Source organism: Triticum dicoccoides, chromosome 5B, assembly GCF_002162155.2.
Source record: "Triticum dicoccoides isolate Atlit2015 ecotype Zavitan chromosome 5B, WEW_v2.0, whole genome shotgun sequence".
Classification (NCBI taxonomy): Eukaryota; Viridiplantae; Streptophyta; class Magnoliopsida; order Poales; family Poaceae; genus Triticum; species Triticum dicoccoides.
The window spans coordinates 16,920,080-16,936,738 of record NC_041389.1 but is presented as its reverse complement, the minus strand read 5'-3'; the positions used below and the strand labels follow the sequence as shown (position 1 = coordinate 16,936,738).

Genomic DNA, 16,659 nt, shown 5'->3' with positions numbered 1-16,659 from the left:
TACGATCTCAATTTAGAATTTCTATTTTCAATACCTTACAAATAGTTTTACTTCTTTTGTTGAAGAATCCATAAATTCAGAATTTGATAGATCGACTGCTTGTCCATAAATAATATAAAAGGATAAGTACCACAAACAAATATGGAAATTGCAACATCCTCATCTTAGAAGCTTGCACTCACAAGAGATCTATTAGTTCTATTATCACTACGATGGGACTATTTTCACAAAAATCTCTTTCAGATTTTCATCTTTTGTCATTTGTTCCAAAATCCTGTCAATGGAAATAAATTCTGATGAGGAGTTCACTCCGCGGGCTGTGGCTCACTTGAAAACAACAATTTGGACATTTGCTCCTTCTTAGCTTGTATATCATATTTGCCCTTCTCTTATGTTTCTTCTGTGATTATATTGTATGTATGGACAATCTTTTGCTGATATGCACGGCCAATCGCCTGCCTTTTGACAGAAGGGTTCCACACAACATCGTTCGAGGGGCACCACACGTGACACTCCAAAGAGGGTGATACCTTCTCCATACATCTTGGTCGATGCACGCATCACCTTGACCTCACTCTCCATATCATTGAAGTCCACCATCAAGGCCTTGTGAGTTTTAACGGAGACATTTCACTCATATACAAGAGCTCGTTGTGTTTAGTCCAGTTGAACTGTTTCCTCGGCTGTTCCATGGCCAAGTACAAAGGACGAAGAAACTGGTTAAACAAACGCACTCGCTCTTTTAAAGCTTCTCCACAGGAATTTTCGTCTTTGCCGAGTACAATATGTTAGGAAATCAGCAATAGTATCTTTGCCGAGTTCCTACCAAAGAAGTACTCAGCGGAAATTAAAACTCCGGATTGAGTCTGAGGAGTGCATCAAACTTTGGATATTTTTGCATGAACGCGATATTGGACATACTTTCTTGAGGATTTTTTTCTTAGAGTCTTGTGTGTTGTTCTCAAACAAGTGCCCATAAATTTTAAAGCCTTTTTCAAGGTAATCTTCACTGTCGCGTTGGTGTCAAACCAGCCCGACAATGTTGTTCCAGGGCTGCCGACTTGCACTCGATAGATCATCCCTTCGTCGAGCCGAGGTCAACCTCATTGGATCATCACCTTGGTGAGCCGGCCAAGAGTTTGGCATGGCGAAGGCTAAATCATCACCAATATCGTCGCCCCACGAATTACACGAGGCGGCCACACTATTATCGCTACACAGTTACTTCATCAACCTGGGATCGATGGCGTCACAAATTTTGACATGCGTTGGCATCACCATGTCGCCTCTTCTTGAAGCCAACATCCAACACACCGACTTGCTCCGACTCGTCGGCTGACATGGAGGCTTTGACACCTTGGCTGGACCGGGGGCTTCGACTCGTCAGCTGACCGTGTCGCCACTTCTTCAAGCCAACATACAACACGCCGACCTTCTTCAACTCATTAGCTGACTGTGCCTCCTCTTCTTCAAGACAACATCCCAAAAGCCAAAAATTCAAAGACGTACATGGAATTTACACATTTTGAAAAGCATGACTTCATTTTTAGAAAAGTGGATGATACATTTTAACCAAAATAAAGCTGAACTTTTTCTTCAGGTTGTTCTCGTGCGGGAGTCGGGTTCATTGTCTGGGTACTCATTTTCCATCTCCCGATGATAGACAACGATCAACTCGAGTCAGGTTCTCAGCACCTTCCACGCAAATGTTGTTGGGAAGTGATGAAAAAGTGGGAAGCACACATGACATACATCAAACGTTTTATTGATGCCTTCTAAAAAACAAAAACAAACAAATTGGACTGATGGAATATGATATCAGTATACATGACATACATACTATCAAGACATGCCAACAGACCGCTTAGGTCTGAGGTATCTAGCTTGTTCTATCCAGATTGAAAAATAATACACTTGTGAATTTGGAAATGAACAGAGACCGACCATAACAAATATAAAGCTCGAACATTAGAAATGCCAACACAAGATAAGAGAGTCCGATCGTTTATATGGTCATACTTGTGTGAGCCTAGCTATAGCTATGAGCTGGTGCATGGAGTGTGTGTGTGCACTCCATACGGCATGAACAATGGAAGCACCTGAATGGTGCTGCCCCAGCTTCCGGATATATAGAAAAATTGTAGGTCCGCCATTTTCAACTTTTTAACCCAAAGGAGGGGAACCACATATACGATCTCAATTTAGAATTTCTATTTTCAATACCTTACAAATAGTTTTACTTCTTTTGTTGAAGAATCCATAAATTCAGAATTTGATAGATCGACTGCTTGTCCACAAATGATATAAAAGGATAAGTACCACAAACAAATATGGAAATTACAACATCCTCATCTTAGAAGCTTGCACTTACCAGAGATCTATTAGTTCTATTGTCACTACGATGGGACTATTTTCACAAAAATCTCTTTCAGATTTTCATCTTCTGTCATTTGCTCCAAAATACAGTCAATGGAAATAAATTCTGATGAAGAGTTCACTCCGCAGGCTGTGGCTCGCTTGAAAACAAAAATTTGGACATTTGCTCCTTCTTTGCTTGTATATCATATTTGCCCTTTTCTTGTGTTCCTTCTGTGATTAGATTGTATGTATGGACAATCTTTTGCTGACCAATTCGATATGCACGTCCAGTCACCTGCCTTTTGACAGAAGGGTTCCACACAACATCGATCGAGGGGAACCACATGTGACAATCCAAAGAGGGTGATACCTTCTCCACACATCTTCGTCGATGCAAGCATCACCTTGACCTCGCTCTCCATATCATTGAAGTCCACCATCAAGGCCTTGCGAGTTTTAACGGAGACCTACTAAAAACATTGGATAGATGGAATATTTTTTTAGAATACATGATATATATACTAAAAAGATTTTCCACTAGACCCTCTCATCCATGTGCTAACTGACATGTTCCGTCCTTAGATTGGACAATGGTACATATATGAATTTTCAAAGAAATGTAGATCAATTGTAACAAAGATATGCTAGAACAATGAACTTCTCATGATAAACGATTACATGAAAGAACATATAGATCTATAAATCATGCATACATAACCAAAATAATTTGAATATAGTCTTAACAGAAAATCACAATCATAACACCATTAAAACGTACTGAAGATTATATCAAACTGAACACAACCAAGTGAGAAAATTGAGAACTTAAACACACACACACACACACACACACACACAGAGAGAGAGAGAGAGAGAGAAGATGCCACATAGCTAGTGTTATGGACTATAGTCGATATAAGACTACCCACACATCATCATGAGACAACAAAAGTTGATGAACATTACATCGGTGTATCTACGCTTTTTATTCCAATGTATTTGCTACAGTTTTAAGTTCATTTGATTGCAAACTATGTGATTTTTACTTATTTCTTTATAAACTATGTGATTTTTCTTTGTTTAATAATGTGCATTGTTTCATTCAATTGTTATTTGTTGTGAACGATGGCAATTTTATTAACAAAAAATGGATAGGGTAAAACAAATGGGTTGCCCCATTGGGTCCGCTGCCTTTGAAGGGGCAGATAGGGGGCGGACGCCCGCCATCCTTGCGACCTAAATGGCCAAAAAGTGGACAAAATCATCGTCAGGTTTAGTCGTGCGTTGGAGTTAGCCTAACGAGCTAGGAGACTACGTGTTAGTATAGACTATAGTATAAGTTTTCATTGTAGTCGGATATGATTAAGCTCCATGTAAGCTAGATTTGTTGTCTAGTATAAGTGAAAAAAGTGAAATTTCTCATGTAAAGGATGCTAGAGTACCCAACCCGCTCGGGGCAGCCACGTACCAGAGAGTGTCCTCCATGCCGTATGTTTCCAGCTCGTCTTCGGTTTGATCGGTGCGGGTGCACTAGTAGAAAAAAGTGCCAAACGTTCAGCTCATTAGTCCCGGCTTGTAAATGAACCGACACTAATGTGATCATTAGTGCCAGTTCCAACGGCTAGGCAGGCGGTGCTCATTAGTCCCGGTTCGTGGCGAACCTCTAGTCCTGGTTCATGCCACGAAGCGGGACTAAAGAGGTGGTGGCAGGCTGGTGTCAGGCTGCGGCCCCACCAACACCTTTAGTCCCGGTTCGTGGCATGAACCGGGACTATAGATGCACCTTTAGTCCCGGTTTATATAACCAACCGGGACTAAAGATCATCCTATATAAACCCTTCGTCGAGCCCGAGCTCTCTGATCTTCCCCTTTCCTCTCCTTTCTGTTTTCTTCCTCTCCTCTCGAGCTCATCCTCCATTTTTGACAAAATTTGTCAAGATTTGAAGGCACCCCATCCATCCAAGTGATCACAAAGGTTAGCAACTTTGTCCTTTCATGTCTCATTGCTAGATTAGCTTTTGTAATGATCTATAAGTATAGTGATTTGTGGATTTTAGTTTGGGAGGAATTATGTGTGGTAGTTTATTTGATTTATATGTAATTTGAGCTCAAATAACTCTTAATTTGCATATGTAGGACTGGTCTACTTAGTGCCTTCCCGTCTCCGTCTTAACCACCGTCGATTGCCCGCACCGTCCCGTCGCCGGCACCACCTTGTGGTGAGCCTCCTGTTCTTTTCTTTTTTATATAAAAAATCATGTTTGTGTGATTTAGATATATAGTTACTTGTATAATTATCTTACCCGTATGTTGTTTGTTATACATAGTGTCATGGTGTATTCTCTTTTATAACTATTTGTTGCATTTCATTTTTATGAAAAATTATGCCGATCAAGTTGACATAGATATTTTTATCTAGGAGGTATGTGAGTCAGAAATTCCAACAGACCCTATTGTCGAGAGGTTAAATTTAGTTAAAAATGAAAACGAGTATTTGAAAGAAAAAAATTGAAAAGAATTGTGGAGGAGAAGATGGAAATGGATTTGCATGTCGCCGATGTCGTCGATGATCACAAGACCAAGATGGAGAAAATGCGCTTGAAGATTAGAAAGATTAGAAAATATGCATTGATAGTGAGGCTTGGTATCATTATGCTGTTGGATCAATTGTCACCTTAGTTGTGATCTTGATCGCATTTGTTGTTGCATTTAAATGCTTTAGCTAGGGAGTTTGTATGTTGTTTTATGATAATAAGTGTGTATGAACTTTATGTATGAACTTGTATTAATTTGGTCTTTTCGGTCCTGTGCAATGAAGATGAGCCGGCAATGGATGTACGATGACCCATGCTCTCCCCAGTTCGTTAATGGCATGCATACTTTTCTACTTGCGGCTGAGGTAAACAAGCGGGCGGGTGGTTCTATGTCTTGTCCATGTGCTGGTTGTAAGAATGATCGGAATTACTCTAAGTCAAGAACCATTCACGTCCACCTATTTGAGTCCGGTTTCATATGTCACTATAATGTTTGGACCAAGCACGGAGAAAGAAGGATTATGATGGAAGACAATGAAGAAGAAGAGGATGACGACAGCTATCCTGGCCATGGGTGCCCTGAATACGTTGGTACAACAATGGGGGAAGAAGCTAAGCCGGCAATGCGGGAAGAAGCTGAAGAAGAGGAATCAGATGAGCCCGTTGATGATCTAGGTCGGGCCATTGCCGATGCAAAGAGAAACTGCGCAAGTGAGAAGGAGAGGCTGAAGTTGCAGCGCATGTTAGAGGATCACAAGAAATTGTTGTACCCAAATTGCAAAATTGACAAGAAAAAGTTGGGCGCCACACTGGAATTGCTGCAATGGAAGGCAGAGAATGGTGTACCTGACAAGGGATTTGGAAAGTTGCTGATAATGTTAAAGAAGATACTTCCAAAGGACAACGAATTGCCCGAGAGTACGTACGAAGCAAAGAAGGCCGTCTCCCTCTAGGATTAGAGGTGCAGATGATACATGCATGTCCTAATGACTACATCATATACCGCGGTGAGTACGAGGATTTGAACGCGTGACCGGTATGCGGTGCATTGCGCTATAAGATCAGCCGCGATGACCCTGGTGATGTCGAGGACGAGCGCCCCAGGAAGAAAATTCCTGCCAAGGTGATGTGGTATGCTCCTATAAGACATGTTCAAGTGATGTTCAGATCAAGTATTTAAACAAAATGTGAAACAGTTGTATTTAAAAATGTTAAACCTATATAAGATGTGCTAATGAGATATTGAACCATGCTATATGTACTAGACCGTCCAGATTATTTTTCGAAAAGGGAAAATGACTTGTTGCATTCAGTCATTAATTAAGAAAGGATTTAGAACATTGTTTGGCGGGCAAGAGCCGGTTACAACAAAAGCCTACTCATCCGGTATGAGATTACACAAATGGGTTGCACCCGCCAACCCCCAATTCTTTGCCTCGTATCGGGTTTTGGTCAAGATTATAGTCGACGTGGCGAAGTTGTTGAATATCCTTGCATTGTGCTCATTGCACAACTCCCAAGACACAAGCATTTGTAATATAGAAGCCATAGGCTTTCGACGGCCAAAGCCATCATCAACCATGGCGTACCTCTCTAGGATCTGATGTCCACAAACCGAGGCCAAGTAGCTGTGTGGAAGCCATCGAGTTGAAGCTAGATGCGCACCATGCACCGCAACCAAATGGAGAATCTGCACTGGAAAAGGAGGTGTGTCGCCGACTCCGGAACTTTGTTCCACAACATATAATCCCAAAGTTTGACCAACCGCATTTAGCAAGGGGGTTGGTCGTCCAAACTCGATTCGGCAAAAAAATGCATTTTGGTGGTGTCCAGTTCTTCCAAATCATGCTCTGGAAGCAAGTTGCAACGATGCCGCAAACTGTGCCTCGTATGTAGAGGCAGCCGAATAGTGTCCCGAGGTGGTGAGCTTCCAAATGATGGTGTCGTGTTGATCGTCTTGAGGATACACTAGTGCAACCATAGTCCATAGTGAGATGAATTGCTGGATGGGCGCCACTGTGAGGTCATTTGTAAACTGAATTTGATATACGCAAGCGCCATTCCGGATATATAGCCTTTCTTACACTCCATCTCTTTATTTTGGAAATGTCAAAGATTAATGGTACAATCTTCTTGGGCCTAATACCCCGTTTAGCCATGCCAATTCCCAAAAGCTCACCTTGTTCCCATCCCCTACAGTGACCTTCGTCGGGGCGTGAAAGACGTCCATGTCTTCCTCATCGCATGGGTTCCCAGTGCCTACTCCAGGTCGATCTGGTGCAAGCCACTCATGCCATGGCCACCATAGGCGCAGCGCACGAGCGAAATTTTCCAGGTGAAGGATACCAGGCAACCAAGGTTCATGAGGCGGCACACTGCCGTCCATTAATTTTGCATTTGCCTACGGAAACCTTGTCAGAGCCCGCTCAAAGAAACACCCTCTGGATCTTGTCAATGGCATGTAGAACCTCAACCGGAACGACGAGCGTAGTGATGTGGTAAATTTCGATAACGGTGAGGAACGACTTGACCAAGGCGTTTCTGCCGGTAGTCGTGCAATGTTTGCCCTACCAAGGCGGTAATATGTCAGCGACTTGGTCCTCGAGGTGCTGAAAATGGATCCGATTTAGCCGCATGACCGACAAGGGGATCCCAAGGTAGCGCAAGGTGAATGTCGATCGCACCGCCGGCAGGCTCTGCATTATATCATCAAGGTCCAGTCCTTTGCACTGGATGGGTTCCATGACCGTCTTTTGAAAGTTTATAACAAGCCTGTTGACCTCCCTAAAGCTCTTGAAGATATTGGAGATAGCATGGACGTTCTCCTTAATCGGCGCAACAAAGATTGTTACGTCGTGCCGTATAGCGGTGTCCGGAATTGCCCACCCTGACCACCGAAGTCATGAAGGAGGCCATACTCGGTTGCCAGACGAAGCACCTGCTGTAGGGGTTTGATGCCAAGGATGAAGAGGAGTGGAGAGCGCGGGTCTCCCTACCGGAGGCCACGACCATGCCTAATGGGGTCCCCGGGTATGCCATTCAGTAGGACCCGAGAAGTGGAAGTCGAGAGGAGGGCGGCAACCAATCGCGGAACCTCGGGGGAACTCCTCGCTTTTGGAGGAGATCGAAGATGCAGTCCCATTGCACGGTGTGAAACGCCTTCTTGATGTCAAGCTTGAGGAGCGGAGACGGCTTCCGCCGCCGGTGGAGCGAACGTGCAAAGTTCCTAATAAACATGAAGTTATCCTGCATGCTTATAGATTTTATGAAGGCACACTGCACATTCGAGACCAGATTATGTGTGTGTTAGACCACCCATGTGTATAATGCTTAGTATGGCACCACATCGTACGCGTGGCTGTTGGCAGCCAGTATAATTTTGAGACTAAGTATATGATTTTGCTTGATACGGATGGCGTGCATCAATGGATGCCAAGCCCCGGTCTTGTTTCGTTTCAGATATTGTTTGCTTCCTTATACTCTAATAAGTTTACAGATCGATTTGTTGTTCAGTGAACCGAATGGTTCCAGCTTTTCCATTAGCGGCCTTCGTGCTTCTGATAAACAACAGCAAGATTATACAAAAGGAGTGCATGATCGAGACATGGTAAAATTGGTAAGCCTTGGTGACAAAGTTTGTTATAGTTCCTTTGATGAAATTATTCAGATGTTTTTGAACCTATCATCCATTATTATAACATTATACAAACAAGAGCCAAACAAGTCACCATGTTCGTCCACATACACTAAATTTTGTCCTCCATCAATTCTATGGTAGCTCCTAACTATTATTGTACAGATCTATCGCGAAGGAGTTGCACAATAAATAAGACTAGCATAGAATATGATACTTATCGAGTGCAGCGATTCGGTACCCAGGCTCATCTCCATCCGGCCAGAAAAATATCACAAATAATTGAAAAAAATTCAAAAAAATCCAATTTTTTGCATGGTAGAACACTTGATGCGTGAGGTCCTCTCTCATTTTCAAATCATTTGAACATGTGAGAAGCTCCCGTCAAAAAAGACAAATTAGGCCAGAACAGTGCATGAACAATGAACTTTGTTATAGACCCTAAATTTGGCTTTTTTGTCGAGAGCTGCTCAGATGTCCAAATGACTGTTGCGGCAGTGGCGCCCTGCATCCCCGGCCACTCCCGACCCAAGCACCCCAACGCCCGCCCCTGCCCTTCCTTCTCGCCGCTCTTTTTGTCGGTGCCTTCCTTTGCCTTCTGTTTGAGGTGGCGGGCTTGCCGTGTCGCCAAGTTGATCCTCGGGGCCTCCGCCTTCTATGGATCCTCCACCTCTGTCGGCTCCGGCAGCTTGTCGATCGGGTCCATGCAGCGGCGTATGCAAAAAGGGCGAATATTGGGGTGGACAGTGCCGACGGTCGGAGCAGAGAAGGTGAAGAAAGTGCGGGGTTTTGGCGCGGAAACAGTGCGGACCGCTCCGAATGCGCGGGTTTTTTATATAAAACATTTTTTCCAACACAAAATAAATAACTTTTTGATAATTTTTAAAGCTTCCAAACTTGGTTTTCACAAAATGTTTCTTTGTAAATTTGTCTTCATAGAATATATTGTTCTTCTGGAGAAGATCTACCCAACCAGTGAAGTAGTTGTGCTGCTTGTAGTAGCACGCATAGCATTTTGGCTCCCAATATCGCATGCTCTAGAATGAACACTAAACTCAAAGTTTATTGCTATTTTTAATATCCGTACCAGCACCTTTTCTTTACCAAGACAAATGTTCTTTTTTTCCTTTTTGTTGCCGGCTATTGCAGGCTGCATGCGACCACACAAAGGTTGGTGTCTGTGCATTTGGCACGACCAGTTGGACGTATCACTCTCGCAAGGCGTTGGAAAATCTATCATCCATCTCCTTTTATCTTTTCGATGATGACAACGACCTGGCAGTTGGTTTTGGTTACCGGTCGAAATTCCAAGATTTACCATGGTTACCGCAAATTTCAGTCCCCCTCGGTAAATGGGCATTTCCAGCAAAAAAATTCGATTTTTTGAATTTTTTGAATTCAAACACTCAATGTATAGTAAAGTGTGGCAGCACCTCACAGCATGCATGTAGACAACGTTCCACTGAGCTAGTAGCTCTTTTATGATAAATATAAGTTCAAGTGCTATCCATATATATTTTGAAATAATTTGAATTCAAAATTCAATTATAAATTTCAGTCGAAATTTGCTTGAAATTTTCTTGAAATTTCGTGGTAACCGTGGTAACCACATTTACCGGTCCCCCTCGGTAAAAATGCCCCGTTTGATAACCAAAACCTTGCTGGCACACGGCATGGTTTGTGGGCACCAGCACGCGCCGCACGGCAGCGCGTTGCATCGCTGGTCCCTCGGCGTTGCAGCGTGCCGCATGGTTTGCAACGCGCTGCCGTGCGGCGCGTGCTGGTGCCCACACGGAACAAATCTTGGTCAACCAGACATCCAACCAACGCTCACGACGGCTCACTGTTTGTTTTCATCTGTGATTTTTCTTTCCTCACTAGTACTAGATGATGACCTACGCGTATCCCACGAATTTCTTGTAGAGTAAAATATTTCAATGAGATTTCATTGTACAAACATGAATGTTTGGTTATTGCATATATTTCATCAAATCATATGTGGCCTCGATTACCAGTTGACAAAGAGTTGGAAAACATGGGCGAGAAGAAAATTTGCTATGGAGCACGCTTGCATGCATCCATGCAATTTATTGCTAAAACTAATTGGGATGATCTGGTAGCCGTAGTGAGGTGACATAGCTGCATGTTCTTTAAAAAATAAGGTAGTACTGTAATGGGGACTATACTATTTCGGCCTCTTTCAATGAATATATGATCAGATGAGGTGTTAAGCATATTAAATAGTCTAGTAACGGGAGTCGCTAATGTATAGGTGCTTAATTTGTTGTTGTACCCCTCATTTAATGATTTAGCTATTACTACCTCGGTCCGGGTTTATTAGTCCCCATTATATTTTGTGCTAAATTTTGACCATAGATTAAACTAACAAAATGTTCGCGCATGTCACCAAACATTATATTTTTGAAAACTATGTTCAAATACGAATCCAATGAGATAATTTTTCTTGACATGCATTAACATTTTATTAGTTAAATCTTTAGTCAAAATTTGGCACAAACTACAAAGAGGACCTATAAACCAGGATGGAGGTAGTACTAAACTCTTCTATGCATTGGAGATTCCTCATGCCTAGGTTCACGTGTGCTTGGCACCAAAGTGCTCTCTCTTCTCCTTAATTACTTTCTCATGTCATTTTTTGCTTATGTGACATGGTTAGCACCTGTACAACATGAAGCACTATTGGTAGAACAAATGGTACACAAATTTCACTCATGTCCTTCCCTAATATAAGGATTAATACTTCGAAAATTCATCTATGCACTCGAGCTCATCTGCTCCGGAGCTACAGTAAAGTCAAGAAAAATACTAGATTTTAAGAAAAATCTGAAAATTTCTTGCATGGAAGATGTTCGAGTGATGTCCGTGCAGGAGTTCATCCTGTTTGGACATCTGAGGAGCTCGTGGAAAAAAAGAGAAAGTCAGTCCGAACAGTGCGTGAACAGTAACCTTACTCACCGAGTTCAATTTTGTCTTTTTTGTCACGCGTTCCTCGAATGTCCAAACTCCACCAAATTTTGCATGAACATCACGCAGATCAGCATCTTGCTTCCAATTTTTTTTTCTATTTTTAGTGATTTTCTGATTTTTCCCGGGATCATCTGAGCCCGGGAGCAGAAACACCGCTCTCTTAATCTCCATCTTACTTATGGAATAAAATTTAGCCGATCTCAAACTGGAGTAGGCAAATATTTTAGCATAAATTTTTTAAAACCAATATTTTAGCATAATTGGACTCAGTTGTTTCCTGTTGTTTTCTTCGCTCACGAACTCCAAAGCCATGGAAACAAGAAGATGCTCCTCATAAAGCCAAAGAAGACCTCCCAAAAGAGACCATCCCACTTCACGGTTCACACTCCAGAAGCTCGACCGCTTCGTGCATATGCTCGCCGCGAAACACTCCAGATCTACGTGCATGCATGCATGCAAAGGTTAGCTAGCCATTCTGCAACTTTCAGCTCTCCACACCTAGGATCGACACGGTGCTGCTCCTGCCTACACGTCGTGTGCTTCACATATTTCTAACCAGCTGAAAAGGCCAATCATAGGTCGATGCACACCACTAGTAGTTAACTAGGAGTGGCTTGCAGCAACTCAAGGGCCAATAATATCATAGGATGTTGCTTTGTCACTCTCCTCTTTTGCGTTGGGATAACATGACTCATCACACACCGCATACAAGTGCTGTTTTTCTTTTTGCTGGGCCATCCCGGTTTGCTGATGAGATGATTAATTAACACCTACTCACCTAGCAGTTTTAGGCTGCACTTTTTTATTTCTTATAATCTGGACTTTTTTATTTTTGTGGTAAGACGATTTTTTTTCCTATTTAATTGTTTTGACGTGCCGGTTATGTGCATTCGTGTTATGAAGTGGTCAGGGACTCGCTCGGTGTGATGGTATCACTTCGATATATCGATTGGATGAAAATGTCCTTTGTTTCTTTTCGAAACAGAAGCAATTTTTGACAGAAAAAAAAATATGGTTATAGTTAGTAGCCTTTCTATATATGGATGATGGATCCAATAAAAAGAACTAACTTGATGGGGAGAATCTGTTTATTGAACAGTTTGACTCACTTCAATTGGTCCAAGCTGGATTAGTTTATTTTGCATGGGTGGACTGGGATTGGACGGCTAGGATCGCACTCGCAAGTGGAATTCTCCATCTTCCTATTCGACACGTCCAACTCCGATTTGTCTCCCTCTTCTTCTTCCTCCACTTAAGCGGCTCCACCACCGTCCTCGAATTGGACATGTGGGCAACTCCTATATCGTTGTGTTACCTTCACCTAGGGCATGCCCGTGCTGGTGCCATTGCCCCGCCGCTCTGACTCCAATAATGTCGTGTTGTCGTCGGCCCGACTCAATCTTTGAAGCTTGTCTCTGCTCACCAATGCCATCCCACATCATTTTTGGCCGCAGCTCGAACCTCATCTCGCCTTTGCCCAGCTCCATTGTCGTATCTGTTTGTAACGGTCTTGTCGCGAAGAAGAGGAGATTGTCGGGAAGATAACTCTTTTCCCTATTGAGAAATAGCTACCGCACGCTGTTTTGAGGGTCCAGGATGACACTAGCGTTCTGTGATCCTAGCACACAATGAAAATGTCACCGTGGAAACTTTTCACGTTTTCTAGCCCTTTTTGTGATAGTGTTATAGGAATATTGTGAAACACGTAGTTTCGCATTTTCCGGCCGTTTTCATATGACAAATATGATAATTCTGTTTACATGTACCCAATCCATATAATTTCTTATATATTGTTGATTAAAGTTGCGCATTAACAAGCCAGGTTGCTGGGAAGAAATTCCTTATTATTACTTCCCTTTCCTCTTTTGAAAGAAATCGAGTTCGCCAAGTGCGCTGCATTTTATTTATTTCAAAAAGTATCAAATGTGCTAGAATATGAATGCTTTTGATAAAGGGCGATGTATATTCTAGCCGCAGCCTGGTGGCATGCTTTGCTAGTTGGCAGATTCTCCTGTCCCTTTTCAACTGCAGAGGATCTGAGTAGCTGATAGCCTGATAAGTAGGAACATTCATAGAAGCAACTAACAAACAGGGTGCAAGTGCAGGGTGCGAAAAGTGTGAAGAAACAATGATAAAGCCAAGGGAATGTTGGGATTAAAAAGGTAAAAAGGTGGGATGCACAAAAGGTGACAGAGGAAAGGAATTACTCCCTCCACAAAGAAATATAAGAGTGTTAAGTTAGATCATTAGAGGTCTAAACGCTCTTATAATTCCTGAGATTCGGTTCAATTTGAGTCGCTTTCATAGGTCTCTGGATCGGCATGCATGGAGTGATCCTCGTCTCCGTGCCCCTTTTCACGCTTTGGAACAAATTGAGAGAATAGTGCTTGATTTTTGCTTTGGTATTTTGTGGCACTATTCATATGGATTTGTCATTTTTATTTCTTAACATGTATCTTCAATTTGGATTAAATTTCTTAGATATTGTAGAAAATGTCGTGTGAACATTGAATTATTTTCAGAAACTTTTAAAATATTTAAAAAAAATTCTACATCATGGATCACAGAGCATTTTAGCTCCGAGATGAACGTGAGCTCGGGTTCATCCAGGAGCACGTGAGCTCGGGTTCATCTTTGAGTACACCGTACGAGCACGTCCTTTTTTTCTCGTGAAAGAGCCTTTTCCATTAGTTTTTCCTTTTGTTGCCGGCTATTGCCGGCTGAATGTGACCAAACAATATTTGGCATGAATCACTCGTTTCATTCCGCCTCCTCTTGCTAAAAAACATTTTGTTTTTCTATGATAATAATGACCTAACACGTGGGTTTGATTTGGACATGGATGCAATGCAATGCAACGCCTGCTGGTGCCCATGGGCTTGGCCACGGGACAAGTCTTGGTCAACCAGACACCCAACCAACACTATAAGTGAATTAACCACGACTCGCCGTGGTACGTGTACAGTACTCAAAAGCAACTATAAGTGAATCAACCAATCAATTCCATTATTCAAACTATAAGTGATTTTCTTGTGCGGGAATTTAATGATTAATGTGATTTCAGCTAAATTATGAATGAAAAAAATGAACTACATCAAAAGCAACTATGTTTATATGTAGACATGGTATATACTTGCCTCATGTGCGAACATATCATGTCTGGTTTGCATGAGGCTGAATAATAGGGTTAATGGATGCCTACATGGCACACTTAGTAAAGTGGAAGACTGCATATTGAGAGAATTAGAGATTGTGAAGATCAACTATTTAGGTATGTCGAATTTCATTAAAAATATATTACTTCCGCGATTCCTATATGTTAGGTGTATAATTTTCAGCGCGGTGACCAATGCACATAATTTTACACAATTTAGGATGAAATTAACCTTGGCTAAATTATTGATTAGCAGCAAGTAAATCATTTTAGGCTTAGAAAGGAAGAGATACACGCAATCAGGGAAGAGATACTTCCCTTTTCTTCTCTATAATGAGAGATACATGCAATCGGGAGAGATATTCTTTCCTTTTTCTATAGGGCTAATGTCGGAATTAAAAGAAATACACCTTACATTGTGAAATTTTATCAAAAAACAAATACACCTTATATAAAGGAACGGAGGGAGTATTGATTTTCCAACAAAAACATTGTGCCTCATGATACCTGTGTATGATTTTTTTTTCCTGAAAAAAGCCTTTGATCTATTAACAATGTGTATCGACGGCACACAAAGATCTCCTTAAGTACAAAAATATATAACCTAGTCCATGAACAATCTAGCAACGACTACAAGCATTGGGGCAAGCCAAGGACACTGTCATCATGGTCCTTCCCTCACGAAAACCGCGCAAACCATGTTGTAATAAGTCGTCATCCTAAGGCCCAAAGGACCAGCGTACGAAAACAGCGATAGTCGTCAACGATGAGAAGCATAAATCGAAAGGTCCATACATCCAGAAAGACCAACGAAAACAAGGGCTACCCGAATCAAGATGGGTCAACTAAAGACAAAAGCCGACTAGATTCAAGCAGATCCATCGAAGACCAACACCAACCAGATCTAAGAGGATCAAACGAGGGCACATTATTTAACCCTGGGATGCCGCCATTTCGTCACCCCGACCAAGAAACTAAAACTACCAAAAGCAAGGACGAGTGCCCCCTTGTGGGCGGGGGGTGGGGTCTGCTAGACATCCAGGTCCAATAGGACTGCTGGAGACGGGACGGAACAACGTCGATGCCGGTGAGGGGGCTGAAAACGTATTATTCCCACAATCACGTGTGGAGGGAGATGTGAACAATTCGCTTGGTTTCCCTTAGACATGTGCTTCTATTTCACATTGCATTTTTGTTTGATTTTAACCTAAATAAAATAAGAATATACAGAATAATGCTTGTGCTTTGATTGCACATGTATTATATTGTGAAGTAGATGCATTGTGTGCCCAGTTAAGGCAAAAAATTGCAGTGAAAAGTGAGTCGCTCTGCACGGTCTTTAGTGAACCCACGAATTCACAAATCTTGAAATTCATAGGCAAGGGATAGCCTGTCTTATATATTTGTGGCAATTTTTTCATGCTATATCCCCTTTTCAGAAGAAAAAAAACTGAGGACCAATGCATCATATCTTTTCAACATTTATTATAGGCTTGATATCTTATCTTATCTTGTACTATTAATGTTGAAAGGAGCCTTTTATTTCTTAAGTGTACCCTGTTAATCTTATTCCGCATCAATCAATTAAAGCGAATGTGACATAATCAGCCATGTGACTATGGTATAAACACGAATACATTTTTCCGCCCAAAAATTGTTAGACTTGCTCTTGATTCGTACTATTCCATGACGTTTCTTGCAAAAATCAGCCTATAGAAAAACGTACAAGTATGTCACCACGATTTCATAGCTGCAAACATAGCATAGCATCACAAAAGAAAAGGGTAAAGGTATCCCGCCGCCAATTTTTTAGTATAAATGTTAGTATGTTTTACCTACGGCGTCGGATTTTTAAGCTTGGCAAATTGAACGTTTATGATGGCAAATTACGCTGTCCATAGCATTTGTCACACTTGCTAAATCAAATTGCCATCCTCACGATAGGATAAGTTGCCATCTCAGGAGTTCGATTTGACATGTTCGAAAATCTA

At 41.9% G+C, this 16,659-nt stretch overlaps 1 pseudogene; it reads right to left on the bottom strand.

Moving 5' to 3' along the window:
- Window positions 1–207: 207 nt before the first annotated feature.
- Window positions 208–692, bottom strand: LOC119305039 (annotated as a pseudogene).
- Window positions 693–16,659: the final 15,967 nt, after the last annotated feature.